At 36.4% G+C, this 18385-nt stretch overlaps 1 protein-coding gene across 5 annotated transcripts in view; it reads left to right on the plus strand.

Annotated features, from left to right (window-relative positions):
* Positions 1-18385, plus strand: part of Cep112 (centrosomal protein 112) — a 466461-nt gene that overhangs the window by 296397 nt on the left and 151679 nt on the right. The gene's annotated exons all lie outside the window — the stretch shown is intronic.

The raw sequence follows: 18385 nt of genomic DNA on the forward strand, positions 1-18385 counted from the left end.
TTACTTTTGATGTTCTGAAAACATAAATATTTTAACCAGGTACTCAAATGTAAATTGTTAATAATCATACAACTATAAATTGCCCCTTGGACAATTTGCATCTGTATCTTAGGAAACTTGAAAAAAATAATTTAAGAATCAGCTTATTCTATTCAGTTTCTCTACCTCTTCTTTGTCTTCAAATAATGTCAAACCCTCAGAGAGTACAGTTCTCCATTCTCACTATTGCTCCCCGACTGCGTTCCTGAGGTGTTTGCTCTACAGTGTCTTAATTCAACTGAAAGTCAGATTTCAGCAGTCTGCCCTTTGGCAGCACAGATCAGAACCCAGAAATAAATAGAAAAGTGGAGCTAAGGAGGGAAGAGTGAGCTTGGCTTCTTGGAGAACAGCTAGGGTGCTGGTATGACTGGGAATGAGGACCTCAGAGAAGGGAGATGAGGCCAAGGAAGATCTCAGGACCCAGGCCAGGTCAGACATGGGCCATGGGAAAGGCTTTGTTTTGACTGCAAGTGGAGGAAGCTTGGTGGATTTTGAGCAGAAAAATTGATGTGATCCAACTCACACTTGAAAGGGATTTCGCCAACTGTGTTATAAAATGGTAGTGACCACAGAGAGAGACACATGCAGATAACTATAATGCAAGTAGAAGTGAAACTGGGGAAAATAATTTTCTGTTATGGAAATCAGGGGAAATTAATTGAAGTAGATGTCATTTGAACTAGACATAGTGATATGTAGGATTTAGACAAATAGACATAGAAGAAGGCATTTCAGGTCAAAGGAAATAAATACAAAGCAAGAACGAATAAAACTATTTGTATGGCTTACAGGCTGGCCAAGCCAAGTGGGGTGGTCAGGCTAAAAGATAGTTTAATGATCACTGGAAGTTCCCAAAATGGTGACAAGTTGGTTGTGGGGTTTTTTTCTCTTGGTTTTTTTTTTTTTTTTTTTGGTTCTGGGTATTAAATCCAGTGGTGCTTAACCACTGAGCCATATCCCAGCCCTTTTTATATTTCATTTAGAGACAGGGCTTGCTGAGTTGCTTAGGGCCTCACTAAGTTTCTGAGTCTGGCTTTGAACTTGCAATCCTCCTGCCTCAGCCTTCTGAGCCACTGGAATTACAGACATGCACCAGTGTGCCCAGCTGGCGATAAGGCTTCAACTGCCTAGGGTAAACAGTGAGAAGCTACTGAGATTGTCTGAGATGAAGTGTCAAGATTCAGGTGATAATTAGGAAATGATTCTGTGAGGCCAGGTATCACAGAAGTAGAAGGGTTGACTGGGACTGAGCTATCCAGGTGAAAGGCCCTGAGGGAGCTAGAGCTATGTGAGATTTGGGGGTGTCTCTGGCAATTGAATGGAGAATCACCCCGGAGATGGCATTGATTAGACTCAAGTACAACTTCAACTCTTAATTAGTTGAAAACAGGAGAAGTTTCTGGTTTGGATAGAAAAGATGACTGTAGTTAGGAATAGGTTCAGTTTGAAGTGCCACCCTACACAGAGCTGTGACATTCACTTGCTGCTGAGAGAACATTTCTGTGTATCCTAAGAAAAGGCAGGAGGGTGGGGGGAAGCAGCTGTAGGGTTCACTCATAGAGAGGGTGTGAGCTGAGGCCTTGGGAGTAATGAGAGTATTAAAGAAAGAAAGAAGGGGGTAGAAGAAAATAGAGGGAAAGAAGAAGAAAATTGGAACATTTGTAATGGAAGAATTTAAGGGAACAACTGCATTTGAGAACTTAGGGAAGAAACAGTCAGAAGGGTGATCAAGGTGAAAGAAATATGAGAAGTATATATTTTCATGGAAATAGGGGAAAGGAATATTTGAAAAGGAGGATTGTCAAGAATGTGACAGAAAGTCAGGAAGGATGAGGGTTGAGAAAAGGTCACTGGACTTGAAACTGAGAAGTCATTGATGATCTTGGACAGGGCACTGAAAATGATAGCGTAGGCAGAACATGGTCACAAAAGGAGAGTGAGGAAGTGCAGACCAGTGAACGCTCCATTGTTTGTGAAAATTTGATTTTAAAATTAGGAAGTTTGGCTGGGATGTACCTCAGAGATTGAGCACTTGCCTAGCATGCATGAGGCCCTGGGTTTGATCCCCAGCACCACAAACAACAGTAACCGCAAAAACAGGAAGTTACAGTTCCAAAGAGCAGGAGTTAAAGAAAATGTGTTTTTAGTCTGCTTATGTCTCAAGCATTTTAGCATACAGGAAAAAGGGACTGGTGAAGAGGAAGAGCTTTTTGGTATGGAGAATAGTCAGTGGTGCGCCAGAGGAGGGCCTATCGAAATCACAGCCCTGACCGACCTCAGCCCTTGGCTTTAGGGGTACATGCAGGACATGTGGCAGGGTTCATTCCTGGAACTGCCCCACTGTCTCCTGCCTCGAGGTTCTTACACCTGCATCTTCTGCCTGTAGCTGTCTATGATTTTCTTATAGCTGGCCTCTTTCTCATGGTGCTATACTTCTTAACATCTTTCTCTGACCTCTCTGTCTAAAGTCTGGCTTCTTTTGGCGGGGTGGAGGGTACCAGGAATTAAACTCAGGGGCACTTGATCACTGAGCCAATACCAAGCCCTATTTTGTGTTTTATTTAGAGAGAGGATCTCACTGAGTTGCTTAGTGCCTCACCGTTGCTGAGGCTGGCTTTGAACTTGTGATCCTCCTGCCTTAGGCTCCCGAGCCACTGGGATTACAAGTGTGTGATACTGCACCCATCTTAAAGTCTGGCTTCTTATACCACACTTCATCCCACTGTTTTATTGTCTTCATATCTCTTCTTACTTTCTGAAATCGTCTTTTTTTAATTTAAATTTATTTTTATTTATTTTAATTGGTTATATATGATAGCAAAAATCATTTCAATTCATAGTACACACATAGAGTGCAATTTTTTATGTCTCTGGTTGTACATAAAGTAGAGTCACACCATTTGTTTTTTCATACATGTACTTAGGGTAATGATGTCTATCTCATTTCACCATCTTTCCTACCCCTAAGGCTACTTCTTTCCCCTCACTCCCCTTTGCCCTATCTAAAGTTCCTCCATTCCTCCCATTCCCCCCACCCCCATTATGGATCAGCATCCTCATATCAAAGAAAACATTTGGCATTTGGTTTTTTGGGATAGGTTTACCTCCCTTAGCATTATATTCTCCAACTCCATTCATTTACCTGCAAATTCCATGATTTTATTCTCTTTTAATACTGAATAATATTCCACTGTGTGTATATACCACATTTTCTTTATCCATTTATCTAGTGAAATGCATCTAAATTGGTTCCACAGTTTAGCTGTTGTGAATTGTGCTGCTATCAACATTGATGTGGCTGTGTCCCTGTAGTTTGCTGTTTTTAAGATCTTTGGGTATAAACTGAAGAGTGGGATTGCTGGGACAACTTGTGGTTCCATTCCTAGTTTTCCAAGGAATTTCCATACTGCTTTCCCTGTCAGCTGCACCAATTTGCAGTTCCATCAGCAATGTATGAGTGTGACTTTTTCCTCACATCTTCACCAACACTTGTTGTTTGTATTCTTAAGAGCTGCCATTCTGACTGGTTGAAATCTTAGAGTAGTTTTGACTTATATCTCTCTAATTGCTAGAGATGTTGAACATTTTTTCATATATTTGTTGATTAATTGTATCTCCCCTTCTGAGAAGTGTCTGTTCAGTTCCTTGGCCCATTTATTGATTGGGTTATTTGTTTTTTTGGTGTTAAGATTTTGGAGTTCTTTATATATCCTAGATGTGTATCTGATGTGTGTGTGGTAAAAATTTGTTATCATTCTGTAGGCTTTCTGTTCACCTCGTTGATTGTTTCTTTTGCTGTGAAGAACCTTTTTAGTTTGACTCCATCCCATTTATTGATTCTTGATTTTATTTCTTGCACTATAGGAGTCTTATTAAGAAAGTCGGGGCCTAATCCAACACGATGGAGATTTGGGCCTACTTTTTCTTCTGTTAGGTGCAGGGTCTATGGTTTAATTTCTAGATTCTTGATCTACCTACCTCGTGTTGAGTTTTGTGCATGGTGAGACATAGGGGTGTAATTTCATTTTGTTGTATATGGATTTCCAGTTTTCCTAGCAGCATTTGTTGAAGAGGCTATCTTTTTTCCAATGCATGTTTTTGGTGCCTTTGTCTAATATAAGATAACTATAATTATGTGGGTTTGTCTCTGTGTCTTCTATTCTATACCGTTGTCTACAGGTCTATTTTGGTGCCAGTACCATGCTGTTTTTGTTACTGTTGCTCTGTAGTATAGTTTAAGATCTGGTATAGTAATGCCTCCTGCTTCACTCTTCTTGCTAAGGATTGCTTTGGCTATTCTGGGTCTCTTATTTTTCCATATGAATTTCGTGATTGCTTTTTCTATTTCTATGAGGATTGCCAGTGGGATTTTGATTGGGATTGCATTAAATCTGTATACTACTTTTGGTAGTGTGGTCATTTTGACTATTAATTCTGCCTATCCAAGAACAAGGTAGATCCTTCTATCTTCTAAGGTCTTCTTTAGTTTCTTTCTTTAGCGTTCTGTAGTTTTCATTGTAAAGGTTTTTCACCTATTTCGTTGATTCCCAAGTACTTTCTTTTTTTTTTTTTTTTTGAGGCTATTGTAGATGAATGATTTTCCTAGTTTCTCTTTCAGAGGATTTGTCACTGATGAACAGAAATGCCTTTGATTAATGTGTGTTGATTTTATATCTTGATACTTTGCTGAATTCATTTATTAGTTCTATCTAAAATAATCTTTTTATGTTGGCTTTTTAATTCTCTGTTCCCTCCCACCCACTAGAACATCACTCCATGAGCATGTCCATCTTATTCATTCCTGTACTGTTAATGCTTTAAAAACCTGGCATGTGGTATGTGTTAATCACCCAAGTATATTAAATGAATGAGCGACAGGAGGCTTGTGTTTAGCCTAGGGAGAGGGAAAAAGAGGATGGGTAAAGTATGGAGAAGTTCAGTGACAAGACTTGAGAAGACCTTAGATCTAAAATTCTTTTTATATAACTTTATTTTATGTGGTGCTGAGGATCCAATCTAGTACCTTACACGTGCTAGGCAAGCGCTCTGCCACTGAGCCACAGCCCCAACCCTGAAAGCTAAAAGTCTTAGTAAAGACGACAGTAGTCAGCTTAGGTGTGGAGTTTCAATAAAATGAAGCAGCCAGGCTAAGCAAGGTGGGAGGATGCCACTGAAAGGAAGAGGAGGGGAAGGAATCTGCTGAAATGGAATCAGAGTTGTCCTGTAGATAGAAGAGAGAGTAGGGACAGTATGAGTGTGGAAGAATGGAATGTTCCTGAGCTGACCTGAGAATATAAGTAAAGCAAGAAGATAGAGTGAACTTAGTAATTTTAGTAATCTTAGTTGACATGAAGACAGCACTGGGGAGGTTAGCCAGAATGCAGGGACGTGTTGGCAGGGGGACAGTCTGGGGAAAGGGCATACAGCAGCAAGTAGGCTGGAGTTTAGTGCCAAGAGTTTGATTTTTGTTGAATTGGAGGAATTTGCCAACCACCAAAGCCATATGATGAAATCCAAGTGCTGACTAAAGTTAGATAGGTAGGTAGGTAGGTAGGTAGGTAGGTAGATAGATAGAAAAACAAAAGCAAAAAAAAAAAAAAAAAAAAATCCAAGCACTGAGCTCTTAATATGATGAGTTATTTGTATTTCCAATTGATAGATGTTTTTACTTAATTAAAGGAGTTTAGCATTTCCAAATGCAAAATGGACTGAGTCAAAAACATGCTTTATGAAATATTAGTTTCTAAAGCTTCACAATCTTGGTACTTTGCACAAAATCAGCATTCATTAACTGTTAGATGAATGAATAAATGGGTGATCAACTATGAAATTCAGCATAGCCCCTGTGAATGGGAATGCGAATGATGGGAATGTTATTAACTTATCCAGATTTGATTTCAACACATAAATACTTTGGGTAGTACAAGATGCATATTTGTGTTCATATGTTTGTAAGCTTGGTGTAGTAGTGCAGCTACCAGGAGGCTGAGGTGGGAAGATCATTGGAGCCCAGAAATTCTAGCCAGCCTGGACAACGTGGTGACATCTGTCTTAAAAAAAAAAGGTCAATCATCTATTCATTTGGGTTATTTTAGTGTTGTGGTTTCCTCCATATTAATAAATTAAACAAAAAGCATAATTTTTTAGATATAGTTTTAATTTTCCTACAAAAATTAATAAACATTTGAGTTTCTACTCTGAAAGTTTGATTTTGCACTAATATTCCAGTAATTTAGTTTCTAATCTGTTGTGTCATTCTGGAAACTACTTGATTCTTCACACAGATTTTTATAAAAAGTTGAATGTTTTGTCATGTTTAAATAAATCTGGGTCAAAATATTTGCTAGCAGTTCAAAATTCAGTCAGAATGAAAGGTTTTAGAAATTAATTTTTTTGTCATTGAGTATAAAATTGAGGTTCTAAGAGAAGAGGTCAATAGCACCAGAATAATGAACAATCTAAATGTAACATTCCCTCTGGGCCTGGTTTATTTCAGTAGCACTTACAATGTTAAGGTTATAAAAGAATTCCTAAGTCCAGCTCCTACCTCGGTATCTGTCAGCAGCTGTTTAGACCTAGATGAGATCTTCAGTGGCCTTGAGTTAAAAGAAATGTGCGATAGCTCCACAAGGTCAAAATGCTTGAAGTAGAGAATCCAAGAGAGTAAATGATTGGCATTTGCAAAGGGAGCATTTCTTTTTTTCTCTTTTAAAATCTTCTCAAACAGAATTGAAATAAAGTCCATAAAATATGAACCTTTGAAAAATTAAAGAACATTACTAAGTGATGATAGTAATTTTCAGAAGATCGATTAAAACCCTGGCATTTAAATTTTATCATTATTTCAGAAAACTTTTCAGCTATTTTTACAATAACCTTTCCTTGAACAGAAGGAAAGTAGAGATGCATATTAAACTCCCTATTACTTAACATGGCCCAGATATAATTAATGGTAATAAATTACATGTATGCAAAATAGCTGTCCACACTTAGCTGGCTGAGACCATGCTAAGTAAACAATTCTTTCTCTTGCTTTTTAAAAACTTACACTAAGAATATTCAAATTTTATTTGAAATTCATTGAGAATATACTGATCATTGTTTTATGGTATTCCATTTTATGGGTGTAGCATAATTTATTGTGTTTTTCTTTTATTTTGGAACATTTATATTTTTAAAAAATATATATTTTATGTGGAGATTAGTATCTTTGTACAAAAATTTCGTTGTCAACATTTCCAATTTTTTCCCTCTTAGGTTAAAATCCTTGTATAATTACTGGGTCAAATTGCATTTCAGAAAATTTGTACTAATTTATATTTATCCTGATAGAGTATCTGTTTGACCCAACCCATTCTTAGTATTATTAATATTTTCCTTAACTTTTGCTGTTTTATGAAATTGGTTATTTTAATTTGCATTTTAAGAGCAAGAAATTGAACATTTATAATAGATTTCCTATTTGTATTTCATTGCCTGTGGATTACCTATTCATATTAGTTTTGCCAGTTTCTGTGTCCTTATGATTTTTCATAAATTTACATGAACTCTTTTTCCATTTAGAATGATAAAGCTCTTATCATCATTGTGGCAAGTATTTTTGGTAGTTGCCTTTTAATTTTTTGAGACACACAAAAAATTTGTTTTTATTGAGTCTGATCTATTCATCTTTTCTGTTGTGAATTCTCCACTATAGTTTCTTTAAGCTTAACATTTTGATATTTTAATATATATTAACATCTCACACATTTTTTTCAGTGTACTCTGCTAAGTAAAAGGCGCTTATGAATTTGACATTGCATTCACCAGTATGGGTTCCTGGTCTGTAATTTTAAGTGGTAGCTGAGGATTATGCTGGAATTCCGCCAGCCTGAAGTCATTAAAAGATTCTGAGCAACAGTTCAGCATCTTTTTCAAATTTAAGAAAGGCTCCGTATGGCATGATTATTCAAAAAAGCTAAGGTCATAGAAGCTACTTAAACCTTTGAAATTTATAATTACCGGATTAATATTAACTTATAGAGACATTGTCATTTTGGCTTAAAAAGGATTTCTAATCTTAGTTCTGTCCTTCCAACTTTGATCTTTTCCTTGACTTTTTTCTTTACTAAAAAAAGTGAAGTTTATATCTTTAAATTTTAAAATTAAATATTAAGATTTACAAAATCAATTGACAAATGACATCCAGTATAATTTTTATAGTAACCCATGAATGATGATGAATTTGATGTTGGTATTTCTCTGAGATTATATAGCTTCAGCCTGGTATAATGGACTGCAGTGACACCTCTAAACATGACTATAAAAGAAAAAATACAAAAAAAAAGGTCAACTTGGAAAACTAAGGATGTGTACATATTTTAGGAGCAATAAATTAATGTTCGTGTATATTAAAGTTGAGAATTTGAATATGTCTTTGAATGATGGAAGGGTTTATATCTTGCTTTATACAAAAGCAAAAACTTTTGTTGCCATTTTCACAAAATGCCAAATCAAACCAATTCAGGTGTTTTAGTTATATCAGTTTATATATCTTCTATGTAACAAGAGGTAGTGTTTTGGGGTTTTTTGTTTTGTTTTGTTTTTTAACCAAACTTCAACTCCAGCTTCTTCCTAATTTGTCTGAGTTCTGATGTGAGTCACCTGTTTCACAAGGTGAAAATCAAAACTGGAATCATATCTGAGCTGTTCATGTATTTAAAAAAATAGAGCAGGTATTTATCATCACTTATGCTTGAGCATTTGCATTGTCAAAAGTTCACCCTTACTTGAGTGGAGTTGCAAAGCACAATATACTGTGCAGTCACAGCTGTGACACATGAGGACAGGCTGCTCCCTGATGACGGCCTTTTGGCTTCCTAGAGTCTTCTGTTTATCCTCTCCCTGCCTCTTTGCTGCATGTCAGAGAGCACTTCTGTTTTCTAGCAGTCTGGAAGGTCCAATCAATAACTTACCTTCAGAGTTTTCCAAGCCTAGAAAAAAATGTTTTATTTGGAGAAAATTAAAAGTCAGTGTATTTTATGTTAAGATTATTTGAAAACAAAATGTAGAATTATAAATGAACCATAAATTGAGCATTTAAAATTTATAAGAGTAATTCTTCCTTGTTATTCTCTAACTCTCCAATGTTCCAGTAGAGCCATTAAAAATGGGAATTCTTCCATTGACCAGAAGTTGTTGTTTTTCTCTTTTTGAATTATGTGAAAAAAAATTCTACCTAGAAAAATTGAGAATCTCTTATGTCAGTGCAGCAAAAGATTTTGATTTGACTTAAGAAGTTATTGAAAATACAGCAGTTTATTTGCTATCTTCAGAGGTTGATATCTAAACCCAGAGAATGGGGAGCAAATAAAAGAAGCCGGTGTTTGTGCTATGTGTGCATGTGCATGAGCAAGTACACCCTGTCAGTTTGGGGTTTTTTGGTGTGTGCATGTATTTAAGATTAGTGTTAACAACTGTGTATGCCTTTTGATCCTCTCATCCTCGTAGCAAAGCCATAAGACTTATTGGACTTGTATCTTTTTCCATGTCACTGGGTGTCGGGGGGAGCTCCCACCGCACCCAGGGTAGAGGGCACTCCCTCCTCGAGGGGGAAGGCCCCTCTCACCTGGGTGTCGAGGGGAGTAAAATATTAGTATTTTTAACATGATGAAATTACTACAAATAAGAACAAAATCATAATTTATGGTACTGGTTTGATAGCTCAACACTCGTGCATCCTGATTTGTCCAGAAAAGTCGCAGTTTATACCTGTTGTCTTAGTGTCTTATATGACTTAGCATTTCCCCAACCATTTTCACTCTTAAACATGTCCCAGCCTCAATGCTGTTATATGTCACTTTAGCTACCAGGATACTTTATAGGTAATATTTGCTTCTTTTCTTCTTATGAATCCCATAACTTTAGTGTTACAGTTGTCAAAACATTATTTTAAATGAGTGCCTTTCTGACCGTAGAACTGACCTTAGGTTATAGATAACTAGATTATAATTATTTTAATATTCCAGACAGCCTAACTGATGTTTTTTCCATACATCAACAGTTCAGTAGCATTGTATGCACATAGAACCTAAATTATTTCCTATTTATTAGGAGACTCAGGGAAGCTGGGGTGAAGGGTTAGTGCCTCCCCATTCTACACTCCTGACTCCTGGTTTAGATGTTCTGTGAGTACTAGGTGTGAGGTTGAGTCTCTGAAGTTGCACCGTGCTGTGGGTGTGGTACAGTGGAAGAGTTCAGAGCTTAGAGTCAAATCTGGCTCTAACACTTGTTTGTAACAGCATTTATTTTCTGTGGACCTGGATTTCCTGATCCAGTATTGTGAAGATTAAATAAGTTGATAATTGAAAGTAATCAAGTAATTTAAATTAAATATATTATAGACAAAGTAGAAAAACAGAAAGTGCATGGTCAGAAAAAAAAATACAACTAACTTAAAATAAATCTCTTTATTCTCACAAGTAACCAAGGAAATACTAATTAGGAATATATTCTGTTTTTGACATATTGAAAAAGTAATTTATTTTAAGTCATACCAAGTATCACTTTTTTGTTAATAATAACAAATGCCAAGAATGAGTGAATAAAAACTCTAAAGTGCTGATAATGGGAATGAAAGCTTTTGGTAATCTATTATGGACCTTAAAAATATCCATCTCTTTAACCTGGTAATATATTCCTTGGTTAGCATAATATAGACATCAAAACCTTAAAAAGTCATCCATCTAAAAATTATTGGTCTCCATTATGATATTGTAAAAAATTCATCAGGCAAAAGAATCAAGTAGCACAGTTAAAATGTTATACACCGTGATCACATGGTGTTTATTTCAGGAATGCAAGGATAGTTTGATACTAGAAACACTTAAAGTATGATTCATTGTATCAATAAATCAAAAGAGAAAAATTGTATATGGTACTTGAGCCTAAGCGTTTATAAAAAGGATATTGGAAGGATAGGGAAGTTTATTTCTCTCACACAGAATAGTCTGTAAGCATTAGGATAACCCAGTGGGGTGAGAAAATTATTTTTTTAATATTCACTTTTTACTGATTTTTTTGTATATGACAGTGGAATGCATTACAATTCATATTACACTATAGAGCACATTTTTTCATATCTCTGGTAGTATGTATATAATGTATGTTCACACCAATTCATGTCTTCATACATGTACTTTGCATGATGATGTTCATCACATTCCACCATCATTTCTAACCCCCTGTCCCCTCCCCTCCCACCTCTCTGCCCTATCTAGAGTTCGCTGTTCCTCCCATGCTCCCCTTCCGTATCCCACTATGAATCAGACTCCTTATATCAAAGAAAACATTCGGCATTTGTTTTTGGAGGTTGGCTCATTTCACTTAGCATGATACTTTCCAGTTCCATTCATTCAGCAGCAAATGCCATAATTTCATTCTTCTGTGTAATATTCCATTGTGTACATATACCACATTTTTTTTCCATTCATCTGTTGAAGGGCATATTTTAGCTATTGTGTTCCATAGTTTAGCTATTGTGAATTGTGCTGCTATATTGATGTGGCTGTGTCCCTGTAGTATGCTGTTTTTAAGTCCTTTGGGTATAGTCCAAGGAGGGGGATAGGTGGGTCAAATGGTGGCTCCATTCCCAGTTTTCCAAAGAAGCTCCATACTGCTTTCCATATTGGCTGTACCAGTTTGAGAAAATGATTTTGTTACACAAAGTCACATAGGAATCCAACCTAGCTGTTGAGATGCCTCTTTTATCCTTAATATGGTGGATTCAAGTCTGTATTAAAGGCTGATATTCCAGTTGACAACATTTCTTAATTAGTGGCAAGGGATGACGGGGGGCAGAGTAGAGAGATGAAGAGAAGGACAGGCCATTTTATTTTGAGGAAGTGCTATGGAAGTTGCACACATCATTCTCATATTCCACTGGAGATAATTTTGTCCCAGTCCACATCTGTGGAAGCAGGGACCTGGAAGCATGGACAGTAATAGAAGAGGGAAGGTTGTTATTTTTTTAAGAGAAAAAGAGATGCTGGGGATAGTCAGTAGACAATGGTACACTCAGTGCTTTCCACGTTTGGTGCCTGTCTTGTGTACAGACATCCTGGGTGGTTGGGACATAGCAGTGAACAAAGCAGGCAGATACTCCTATCCCCTCTGAGCTCATTACAGCAAGACAGACAGACTGTAAGCATTGATTTTTATATATAAATACGTACACACAAACATACACACACATATACACATAACAGAATTTTGAAAAATGTCTTTCCTATTGAAATGATAGAGAAGAATAAGGAAGATTCTGGAATACCACGGTTGGTTCTGTTTAAATAGTGTGATCAGAGTTGACTTCATCAGGAAGATAGCATTTGAGCAAAATGAAGGAGTTGAGTGAGCCATGACAACTTTTGGAGGAAGAAATTGCTGACAAGGGAATAGCCACTTTAATGGCTCTAAGGCAGGAGTGGGGCTGGCATGGCTAAGGATCAGTAGGGAAACCATTATGGACACAGTGCAGTGGACAATGGGGAGAGGGCAGAATATGATGAGAGGGATTCCAAGGCTCTGATCATTGCTTCAAGGTCATTCCAAGGACTCGGGCCTTAACTCTGAGTAATGGGACAACATGAGAGTATTGCATCACAGAGGGGTCCTCTAAGCTACATGAGAACAAAAATGGGAAGCCAGTTAGTCCAGATAAGAAGATAATGATGACTTAGCCCACAGTGGGAGCAGGAGAGGGGGTCAGATTCTGGATATGTTTAGAGTTAACATAGCTTTCCAATGGCTTTGATGGAGGATGAGAGACTGAGAAAGTAAGCCATGGAGGAATTCACACTCAGGGAAAAAAGGGAGAGAAATATGGCAGTTCAATTCTTTGGGGGATGAAATCATATGTGATTTTTGCATTGTATTTTTCTGTACTTCCTAAATGTTCTATGTTATAACACTTTGTAAGATGAACAGTGATGTTCAGAAGTCATCTTCTGGTCATTTTGTTGCCCTGTTCCTAAGCCTTAGAGAGGCTTCAGTCTGCTTCTCCTGCTTTTGCCCCTGGGAGACTGGCATCACAAAGGAAAGAGAGTGCTGGCATTGCTGTAGTGACAACAGGAACCTAGCAGTCTGATTATGATGTCACTGGCCCTGCCTCACCCCTTCCTTAGAGACTGGGGATTTCTCAAACACTAAGCCCATGGGCCCATGTCACCTTTCTATCAGGGCAGGGAGACATTGAAGGCATATAGCAGCAGCTCTGCCCATCCTGTAGCCTGCGCATGGGGCTCACTCTCATCATTACATCTGGGATCTTAATGGGGACCATAGGAGACGTGGACCTCTCTGATATTAGACTTCCTATCTCCTGAGGAAATTCAAGCCCTGGGACAGATAGGGATGGAAGAAGAGAATAATAATGCTCCCATAGTAGAGCAAGCTGTCGGGTTGCGGCCCCTGAGAGACCCAGAACTGTCTGGCCATAAGGAGAAGAAGGTAAGACTGAGATATCTACCTAGAGGGATCTTGCTTGCTAAAAATGAGATGTTATTGCCACGTGGGTGATATAAAAACAGCCTCTCACGGAGATTAAGTTGATCAGAGACAGGGATAATAGAAGAGGTAGAACTGTGATTACACTGAACTGAAATCAAGGGCATCGTCTCGCTCTGTTGGACTGCATGCCCTGGGAAGCGGCAGGAAGGTGTCTAGAAGTCTGGGAGAAATAGGTGTAACTGGGAAGACTTTGTGGAAGATGTAGATTGTGAACTAATAACATTCTCCACCCACCCCACCCCACCCCTGCTTAAAAACTTACAAAGTACCACTGCCCCAAACAATGTCACATCTGCTAGGCTGTATGGGCAAAGATTTGCATGATCTTATTTCTCCTCTCTAATCTTTCTTTATTTTTCCATATTTATTTTAATTAATTTTAAATCATGGTAAAATATGTATAACTTGAAATTCACCATTTTAACCATTTTTTTACTACACAGTTCAGTGGCATTAAGTACATCACCGCCATCCATCCACAGGGCTTTTTTCATCTTGAAAAACTGACACTATCCCATTCAACAATAACTCCCCATTGCTCCTCCTTTTGACCTGTGTTACCACTCTACATTCGGTCTATGTTTCTGACTGGAGTCCCTGATAAGACATCATATAGTGGCTGCCCTTTTATGTCTGGCTTATGTCACTTAGCATAATGTCTTTGAGGTTCATCCATGCTGTGGCATGTGTCAGAATTTCCTTTTATTTGACTGAATAAGATTTCATTGTGTGTATTTATCACATTTTATTTATCCACGCATCTGTTGATGGACACTTAGGTTGCTTCTGCCTTTTCTCTACTGTGAATAATGATGCTCTGAACATGGACTTCCAGAAATCTATTCTTCCTCCTGCTTTCAGTTCATATGTATGCCTAGAAGTGAAATTGGTAGATATGATCTTTCTTTCTTTCTTTCTTTTTAAGAACTGCCATATGTCTTTTAATAATGGTTGCTCCATTTTACATTCCCACTAGCAGTGTGGGCACAGGGCTTCCAGTCTCTCCATTGCCAACACTATAGTTGTCTGTTTTAAAATAGCCATCCCAACAGGAGTGGAGTGTATCTTCTACTTTTCTCGACTTCTTTCCCACAATCTCTGCTGTGCCCACTCCTGACAATTTCCTTTCCACAAATAGGCTGTGACAACCTCCCTCCACAGCCTCACATGTGCTGTACCTTCTTCCTAGAAGACCTGTAACTCACCACCCACCCTCCAAGATGGTACCTATCCCTGCCTACCTTCTCCACACACTGCTGGCTATACTGACTCTTTTCTATATTCTTCCAACTCTCCATTCATTCCTCTTTTTTAAAAACATACATAATTCACATAGAGTTTATGTACAGTTCTGCAAGTTTTGACAAACCATCACCACTGTCAAGAGATAGAACAGTTCCCATCCATCACCTCAAATATTCCTCCAGATCCTTGGTCATCAGCCTGCTTCCTTCCTTTAGCCCAACTCCTGGTAACCAGTCATTTATTTTCTGAGACTGTAGATTTGCCTTTTCTGGAATGTCATATCAGTGAATTATTCAGTATGTAGCCTTTTGAATCTGGCTTCTTTCCCTTAGCATAATGCATTTGAGATTCACTTGTGTGTAGCCGTAGTTCCTTCCTTTTTATTGTTAGAAATATTCCCCTGTACAGTGTATCAAAATTTGTTTATCTGTTTTCCAATTGAGGAATATTTGGGTTGTTTAACATTCACATAAAGATTTTGTGTAGACATAAATTTTAGGATTACTGGATTGTAAGTTAAGTATAATTTTTAACTTTATTACAAACTGCTGAACTGTTTCCAAAGTGATTTTATTATTCTGCACTCCCACCAGCAATGTAGGAGAGCTCTGCTATGTCACATCCTCACCAGTGCTTTGTATTGAGTTTGTAATTTTTTTTAGCCATCCTATAATAGGTATTTCTCTTCACAGGTGTATACCTAATGACCAGTAATGTCTAGCATATTAATACTGTTCATCTGTGTATTTGTCATTGGAATATCTTTCTTAGTGAAAACCTATTTAAAAATTTTTTCAGATTTTTTAAAATTATTTTTAATTATACCTTGGACACAATGTCTTTAGTTTGTTTATTTTTATGTGGTGATGAGGATCGAACCCAGTGCCTCACATGTGTGAGACAAGTGCTCTGCCACTGAGCCACAACCCCAACCCATTTTTTTTTCAGATTTTTAAATTTAATTTTTAATTTTCTGTTACTGTATTTTGAGAGTTATTTATATATTCTGGATACAAGTTCTTTATAAGATATGTGATTTGTAAATTCTTTCTCTCCATGAATGGTGAGGTCCAGTTTATCAGTTTGTTCTTTCATGTATAGAGAACATACTTAACCTCAGATCACAAAGATTTTCTCCTGTTTTCTCCCACAAATTTCATCATTTTAGGCTTTGTGGTTATGTTTGTGGTCCATTTTGTGTCAACTTTTGTAACTAGTACAAGGTATAAATTAAGATTCAGTTGTTTCAGCACCATTTGTTGAAAAGACTGTCCTTTCTTCATTGAATCACCTTTGCAACTTTGTTGGAAATCAGCTGACTGTATACTGTGCTCTGCTACTGTGTTATTCCTTCATTCACCTGCACCTCCTGTCCTTTTCCAGCACATACTGTCTTGATTACTACAGCATTTGTAAGCAATTTTAGAGAAAGACTGGGAATTGTCCAACACTCTGTGTGTGTGTGTGTGTGTCTGTGTGTGTGTATGTGTGTGTGTGTGTGTGTGTGTGCTTCAAAATTATTTGAGCTATGATAATTTCAGTGCTTTTCTTAGAAGTGGAGTGATGAAAACTACACAGAATCCTGAGGGGATTTCTTTTTTTAAAATTTGTATTAAATGTATATCTCACTGTGGAGAGAAGTGAAATCTTAAATTCTTCTGATCCATGTACATGGAAGGTCTTGCCATTTATTTAGGTTTTCTTTAATTTCTTTCATCTGTATTTATACTTTTCGGCATATAGATGTTGTATCTATTTTGTTAGCTTCTATGTAATTTATGTTTTTAATTTCAATTTCTAATTGTTAATTGCTAATGTGTAGAAATACACTAGACTTTTGGACATTTATACAATATAACCTTCGAAACTCATGTTTCTTCTAGTCCCTTTTTTTTGTGATAGATTCTTTTTCTACACAGATAATCGTATAAATACCAATTATTTAGTAGTTTTTCCTGTGAAAGATTAGTTGTATTTTAATAGTGCCATATATTTCAATGTATTTTTTCTCACAGTAATATATTTTATTACTATACTTGTGAATTTTGGAAAATAGCCTCTCAGAACAGACCTAACATATGAAGAATTCTATTAATTCAAGAAAATGAATATATGATATGTAACTTCCCAGTTTACTTGTTTTTTTTTATGACATACATATGATTTTTTAAATATTACATTGTAAACAAACATAGGATAGGAAAAGTGATAGATAGTTCTAAATACCTGTATTTTAGATATAACTCATTCTTAGATTTCACTCTCCAGAGAAGTCAATCTTTTTAAAAATAAAAATAACAGAAAAATACTTTTAAAATATTGTAATATTCCTTTGGATTGAAAATCTTGAGTATTTAAATATTTTAAAGTTTCTGCAAATCATAGTTTTTAAATCAGACCCAAAATATTTTATTCTCCAGCATCAGACCAAATATGTTTCTTCTCCACACATACTTAAAAATTGGTTAAAAAAATTGAAGCATTGTGAGTGATATCTGAAATTTTCATGAATTAATTACCTTTTAAAAGTTAAAAAAAACTATTCATGTGATAATTGAAAACTTTTTAAAATATTAGAATTCCCAAGTTGTGTAGAAAACCCCTCTAACTTTCATATTTAAAATTGTATTTGCTTTAAAAATATTTTATTTCTTTTGGTTGGTTATATCACTAGAGTATATCTTGAACTTTCTATTATTTGTGTATTAAAGATACATAGGTAACAGATGCCCGTAGAGTTACTTCTGCACATTCATACTCCACTATTTAGAGCACACTGGGAGTCTCAATGGTAGCAGAGCCTGTGTCACTACACTTACAGCTGTAACACTAGTAACCCAGGCAGGTGTAGAGTATCGTACAACTTTTTTTTTTTTGTATTTTTCAGAATGTATTACAAATTATTATTGAAAAAAGGAAGAGCTACATTTTTAAGTGTATACAGATGTGAATTTTGGCTAACATAACTGTTTTTAATATTCATCTATGGTATTTTCTTGGCAAAGAAAATAGACATTTGTTCCCACTGCATGACTTTAACAGATCAGTGGACATCCTACAAATACTCCAAGGAAGCAACCCTGGGTCATGGAAAATATCTCATAAAATATTGGTATCTTTGAGTCTTACTTGTGGCAGTTGCTAATGTTATTATATGTTCCATGTTATTATTGAACAAAGAATTTTAACAAAATTTTAAATGAGGTTTTAAAGATTTATAATTTAGATCTATACTATAAATTATCACAATTCTAATATATAGAGTATGGTGTTTATTCAATCCCAACTACCTTATTAGATTGAAGGAAATACACATTTTAGAGACTTTCTGAGAATAAGAAATTATCAGAGTTTCCATACTTAGATGCTATCTAATGGCTCAATCCTATGTTCCATGTCTAATAGCAAAGAGAAGGCTATAAATGGATGATGTGAACTTCCAAATCTCTATTTTCCTGAACAATTTATGAGTGAATGAGTCAGCATAGACTTAACAAGCATTTACTGTACTCTTAGATCAGTGCTGGGGAAGATCACAAAAAGATGTGGAATTTTA

This window comes from Marmota flaviventris, chromosome 17 (assembly GCF_047511675.1).
Source record: "Marmota flaviventris isolate mMarFla1 chromosome 17, mMarFla1.hap1, whole genome shotgun sequence".
Classification (NCBI taxonomy): domain Eukaryota; kingdom Metazoa; phylum Chordata; class Mammalia; order Rodentia; family Sciuridae; genus Marmota; species Marmota flaviventris.